Here is a 7,369-nt window from a genome sequence, read left to right as displayed (position 1 = left end):
TAGTGTTACTGATCACTCTAAAGCGTACAAATTGCATAATCCTAACACCAAGAAATTAATTATCAGTCATGATGTTGTTTCCAGTGAAGAAGAGTTCTGGTCGTGCAATCTTACCGCAAGTTGACAACGAATTCTTACAAGTTTCAAAGGGGAAATGGAGAAACAAGGAATGAACATGTAGAGAATGTTGTTATATATTCTCAAAGCCCACAAGTCATTGATGTAGTGAATGATGGACAAAGGAGACATAAAGTAACATGTGTCCTCAACGTTTGTGATAACGTCCAACATGGATGAGGAGTATGAGTTACATTTTTACATACAGAATGATGGCATGTTAACTCATGTTTCCTTGTTTTCAGATTATGATCCTACAACTTTCGAAATTGTTGTCAAAGAACCAAAATGGAAAAAGGCAATGGATGTTGAAATTGAATCTATTGAAAAGATTGACACTTGGGAGTTGACTGACCTTCCAGAAGGACATAAAAAAATTTATGTCAAGTGGGTTTACAAGACAAAGTCAAACGGTTAACAAATACAATGCATGATTAGTTGCCAAGGGATAAAAACAGGAGTTCGGTGTTGATTACAAAGAATTTTGTGCTCCAGTTGGAAGGCATGATACAACCAGGTTGGTGATTGTTATGGCAGCACAAAACTCATGACATATCTTCCAGTTAGATGCCAAATTTGCCTTCTTATATGGAGACTTGCAAGAACAGATATTATCTATCAACCACCTGATAATGAGAATAAAGTTTATGATATGAAGAAATCTCTCTACGGACTTAAACAAGCAATGCGATCTTGGTATAGCTATATTGATGCTTATTTTCTGAAAGAGGGTTTTCAGAAATGTTCATATGTAACATACACTGTATGTTAAGACTGAAGATGTGGGGAAAATTTTGATTGTGAGTTTATATGTTGATGATCTATATATACTGGAAATGATAGTGCCATGTTTGTCAAGTTTAAACAATCTACGATGAAAGAATTTGATATGTTTATTCTTGGTATGTCGCATTATTTTCTTGGTACTGAAGTAGTTCAATTAGATGATGGGATTCAAATTTCTCAAAAGAATTATGTGCAAGAGATCTTAGAAAGGTTTCAAATGAAGAATTGTAATCATGTAAGTACATAGCTGAATTTGGGTTGAAGCTCCATAAAAATGTTGAAGGAAAGAAGATTGGAAATACTTTATACAAACAAATTGTGGGAAGTTTGATGTTCTTAACTGCGCAAAGTCAGGACAATATGTTTTCAGTTAGATGCATTAGCAGGTACATGGAGAATCCAACAAAGATGCATCTTATTACATCGAAAAGAATTTCACGGTACTTGCAAGGTACACAAGAATATGGGTTATTTTACAAGAAAGAGGTGAAGCCAAACTTAGTTGACTTTACAGATAGTTATCACGCTGGAGATATTGACGATAGAAGAAGTACTTCTAGATATGATTTTATCTTGGGTTCAAGGGTTCTTTCATGGTCTTCAAAGAAGCAACCAATCGTCACTCTATCAACCACAAAAGTAGAGTTTGTTGTTGTAACTTCATGTGTTTGTCGAGCAGTTTGGTTAAAGAGTGTTGATACATGAAAAAATAACCCCTTAACGAATTGGGGGTGCCTCTAAGAATAGAGGAAAGCTTGGGTCATGGTATGGGGACTTGGGGACTAAGACCAAGTCCAAGTAGGAAATACCCATGAAGGTGGAAGGACACGGGAGGAATTAACGAAGAAGAGAAAGGTTATGTTAGAGTATGGCATTAAGGGTAATTAAGAGGAGTTAGGACATGTGTCATGATGAAGTAAAAGGAAGGGCTTTTAGGAAAGGCTATAAAAGAAAGGACAAGGTACAATGGAAAGACAACTCTCTCTCTCTTACTACATTAGGAAGTGTGAGGTCATTTGGTGTAAGATAGGACGGGTAGGACCAGAATCAAATTCACCCCTCAATATTTGGCGACCACACTCGGAGGCTCGTGCCTAGCCCATCATGACACACCCCAGGGACACTAATTCAAGCGCAGTAAGAAATCAAGCGGTTGACCGACCCCTTGATCTGGATGAGGTTACAATAGAAGATGACCATAGCGAGGAAGAAATACAAATTTTAGGCGTAATCAAGCAATCGACAAGACACAAACCCAAAAGGAAAGAAATAACAACACATGAAGAGAACGAGCAGGAGGCTCGGCTAGTGAGTCCCGCGTCATCGACCCTACAAAAAATGCAAGAAGAATTGAATGAGCGCTCACGAAGAATACAAGAGCAAGTGATAACACAACAATGACATCACAAAAAGAGATCTCCGAATATCTAGAGCAGAACTATCACGTGATAAAACAAGACAGCCTTTGACGCGTACACAGCGCATACCCAGCACATATTCGGGAATACGCGTACCCTGAAGATTATATCTCCCAAAAGTTCAAGAGATACGAGGGTCAAGGAAACGCACGAGAACATGTCAGCCGATTTCTATCAGCAATGAACGACAAATCGACAGACGGAAAGCTGTGGTTAAAACAATTTCCTAAATCACTCACCGGCACGGTGTTCACTTGGTATGACAACCTGAAAGAAGAAAGTGTAGATTCTTGGCAGACCTTGTCCACGCTCTTTCTTGGAAAGTTTTACTCGGCCAAAAGGAAGATAACGGCAATAGACCTGAGCAGGAGCGGACAACGAATGGGTGAAGAAGTAGAAAAATACATCTTGCGTTTCCGGCGCCTAACACTTGACTGCCATGAATATATTAGTGAAGAGGCGCTTGTCGAAATCTACGTACGTGGGATGGTTCCAGCCTTCAAGAGGGGTCTAATTAATTTCAGGTTCCAGACTTTCGTTGAACTAGAAGAAACAGCTGAAAGAATCGCCGACTGCATGGAAGAGAGACCTACAGATTCTGCTTGGCGCACCACAGTAGGCATGATGTCGGGAATGCCGCGCAACGTGAATCCCAATACTGATGAGGGGTGTTAGAACATATCTCGGTCGACCTCGCATGCGTTGATATCTCAAGCATGTTTGTCAATGTTAGTGATCAAAACTATGATTCTTGATTTCTAACCTACATAGCTAAGTCTCGGACTAGGATAGAAAAGTGTAGTTGAGTTCAAGGTTTTCATGGCGATTCATCATACAACGACGAAGATCTATAAAAGGAACCGTGGAACTTCATCAACAAAAAGGTATGTGGAGACTTGAACTTATCTATCACTCAAAGGTCTATCTATTCTATTTCCTACTTCTTATGAGATAAAAGTCGTATGCTACATAGACTAGATCATACACACTTGACATTTCGAGCTGAGCATTCATTGCTTATCTTTTATCTCGAAATCGTGTGTTGTTAAAGCGTTTCGCTTTGATAAAGTTTATCTTCACCTAGTGACGAAAGTCATGAAAAGTTTCAATCACTTTGAGAATTGCTCTGACGTGAATCGGTCTGTGAATAACGGCTACATAGCGTCCTCTGAGAATGTCACAATGATTGAAGTAAGAGTTTAGATTACATAACCATGTATTCCTTGAACCGAAGTTTTCGAACTTTGTTGATCAAGAGAAATCGGGAGGATTGTGGAATTGGCTTGTCAATTCCGCGAACCCAGTCCGCAGACTTAGTCCGCAAACTGTCGGAAGTTCTCCGAGAATTTCTGCTGGATTTTCCAAAATTCGTTTGTGTGTTAAGTCCGCGAACTCAGTCTGCGAACCCAGTTAGCGAACTGGCGGAAGTTCTATTTCCGAGAATTTCTGCTGTGTTTGCGAAACTCAACCGATTAACTTAAGTCCGCGAACTTGTTTGTGAACTTAAGAGGTTATGATTTAAAGATGTTCTCTGAATATGAAACATTAAATTACTAAGGCATGCTTTATGCAAACCGTGGATATAATGTTCATGAGTCGATTCAGTCGAATCGAATCATCTTTGTTTCAATTGTGTCTTGTGTAGTTACATAAGATATCATAGCAATTGAACAACTCTTTAACTAGTTCATTTGAGTCAATTGAACTAGTTATGGTGAAGAAGAACAAGGTTAATATGAAATGCTCATATGGTTAACCTTTTGGGTTACTATGTTGAACCAACATACACGTACACATTTGGGCATGGTTTTCACAAACCCAGTAAACGTTTACCCAAATGTGTGTGACAAGATAAGTTTTCGATCTAACATTTGAGAAATATTAGCTTGAATCTAAATCAGAATTTCATCTAACGGTGAATATGGATTGTTTTGTAACTAAGGCAAAACCCTGATTTTAAGGGTATATAAAGGAGACATCTATCATTGTGCAAAACTAATCCCCACACGTCTGTGTGATACTAGTGCGCTCGCTAGAGTCGATACTCCTTTAACCTTTAGTTTTCTTCTCTAAAACCAGGTTAACTACTTAAAGACTTCATTGGGATTGTGAAGCCAGGCCGATACTACTTTTATCGTAGTTGTGTGATCTGATCTTGCATCTTCTATCGTACGAGTACAATCGATTGATTGGATTGAGATCGTGAGAGTTCTCCGATAGGCAAGATAAAGAAGTCACAAACATCTTCGTCTCAGTGTTTATGATTCCTCGACAAACCGCATGTGTAGTCAGGAAGGATTGTAGAGAGGTGATTGATTAATCTAGGCTGTTCTTCGGGAATATAAGACCGGATTATCAATTGGTTCTTGTTCACCTTGATTTCATATCTTAAGACGGAACAAAACCTAGGGTTTATCTGTGGGAGACAGATTTATCCTTTGATAGGCTTTTCTGTGTGAGACAGATCTGTTTATTATCAAGTCTGTGATTTTGGGTTACAGCAACTCTTGGTTGTGGGTGAGATCAACTAAGGAATCAAGTGCGTAGTATCCTGCTGGGATCAGAGGAGTAGGAGTACAATTGTACCATGGATCGGTGGGATACTGATTGGGGTTCAACTATAGTCCAGTCCGAAGTTAGCTTGGAGTAGGCTAGTGTCTGTAGTGTCTTAATACAGTGTGTATTCAATCTGGACTAGGTCTCGGGGTTTTTCTGCATTTGCGGTTTCCTTGTTAACAAAATTTCTGGTGTTTGTGTTATTTATTTTCCGCATTATATTTTATATAATTGAAATAATACAGGTTGTGCGTTCATGATGATCAATTTGAAATCCAACCTTTGGTTGTTGATTGATATTGATTGATCCTTGGACATTGTCTTTGGTACCGTCCAAGTATTCCTTGTGTTTTGATTAGGACTCGCTGATTTATATTAGCTTGAGTAATATCAAAAACAAGAGTGAGATATTAACTCCTTGAGATACTTTTATCTAGATTGAGTCTGACTCTCTAGTTGATTCTCTAGCAAAGTATTTAGGAGTTAGTCCATACAGATTGCTAAACGAAATATTGGGTGGTGTTCTAAGACCCCCGCTTTTTCAATTGGTACCAGAGCAGGAAAACACGTTAAGGACCTTATAAGTTTGTGTTTGTAGCGATCTAATTATGGACGAGTCTATCTCTAATAATATACCAATTCAGAAATTACTAGATGATTCTAAAAGCTTGGATTCAACTGAGAGAACTGTCACATCTAAGTCAATATCCAAACATTCTCTTGATGAAAAAACTGTTGATTGGGAAACTCTCCTAGAAGAACAGTTGGATGAACTTTCTGATGAAGGTGATTCAGATATTGATAGAGATGTTGATGAGGAAGTCTCAGAGTATGTTAACTTTTTGGATTCGTGGAATATGAAGAAGATTACAACTTCTCATGTAACACCTCTTCTGACTCCTCCCTGTCGAGAAAACAAGAAATTGAGAAGATGTTACGCAGGTGTTTATTTTTCGAATCGTTCTACCGAATCGATCCTCAAGGATTCTGAGGAAAACCTACGTATGAAGTCACTTGAATGTGATAATATTTATCAAAAGTACTTTTTGTTGGAAGAGAAACTTACAGAATCTGAAGCAAGGTTTAACTCCCAGCAAACAAGTTTTGACGACAGAGAAAGCGCTTATCTCACTCGAGAAAAACGCCTTGAGGCTGATTTAGCTGCTGCTCTTGATAAAATCAAGATATTGGAAGATGACTTGAAAAAGTTCAATACTAGTTCAAGAAAATTAACCACTATGCTAGGAGCAAGTAAAAATCATCGTGATACACGAGGATTGGGCTATAAGGGAATAAATGCTCCAAGTACTAGCAAAGAGGTAAAATTTGTCAAGGCTAGTGATTCTTCTCAACAAAAGGTTTCCACTGATGGAAAAAGTGAAATACCTTCTCCGGCAGTTAAGGTTCAAAAGAGCAAAGTTTATCAACCTCCAAAGTTAGCACACACGGATCGAGGTAAGAACATTCCTTATGTTTGCCACTATTGCGGAAATAAAGGTCACCTGGAAAGGAGATGTCGTTTCCGTATAAGGAATGAGAAACTTCATGATGTTCTTGTTTGGGCATCACAAGAAGTTGTGAAACCAAGATCATACGTTAAGACTGATCCTCTTAACATTACAGGTTGTAATTGTCCAACATCTAGGCAAAGGAATCAGTGCTACGATAGACCTAGATTTGCCTATAAACGTCGTACGAATCCTTTTCATTATCGTAATGGTTATCAAAAGGATAACTTCGTAAAGACGAAGACAAGATCCGATGCTCCCAATTGGAGAAAGACTAACTTGCAAAAGAATAGTCAATCCAATTCTCTTCCAAGAATTCTAGAAGAAAGTGATGGGAAGAAGGTTCCGACTGTCCCTAAACGCACTCAGAAGTGGATACCGAAGAAAGACAATGATGTTTTGAGTGTGAAAAGGAATGATCTTCTAGAAAACTCCATGACTATGGAAAAGGCAGTATCCATGATGTTGGAACTTAACAAGTTTTTTGGAAAAATGGAATTAGATGTGAAAGGTTCTAAAAGTGATCTCTTTCATGATAATCCAAAGGTCACTTGTGGTGAGCAAGACTTTGTTCACCCCAACGCAACTTGATTGTGTTGGAAGTGCATCATCACCAAGGAATGCCCTGCTTTATATACGGTGAGAGAAGCACAAGAATTGGGGTACACAGATTATGTTCGGTAAAGCGGTAGAATTCGATTGGATTCATCTAAAAAGGTATGTCTATAAACTTGAGCAAGATTTGTACTTTTATTTGCTTAGAATACTTATAATAATCTTGCTTATCGTTCATTTCTACCTAACTTGATCTGTGTTTAAGGTTCTTAAATGTTTAGGTTTGAAAATAATAGTTCGGGATGTTTGGACTACATGGTACACATACCAAGTATGCATAACAGCATTCAAAACCAAAATCCAGGGGTTTAAGTTCGCAAACCCGTATGCATACTTGACGTCGATATTCGGTAAACTTATTTTGGCCGT

Source organism: Papaver somniferum, chromosome 9, assembly GCF_003573695.1.
Source record: "Papaver somniferum cultivar HN1 chromosome 9, ASM357369v1, whole genome shotgun sequence".
Classification (NCBI taxonomy): Eukaryota; Viridiplantae; Streptophyta; class Magnoliopsida; order Ranunculales; family Papaveraceae; genus Papaver; species Papaver somniferum.
Note: the sequence above shows the minus strand (reverse complement) of the source record.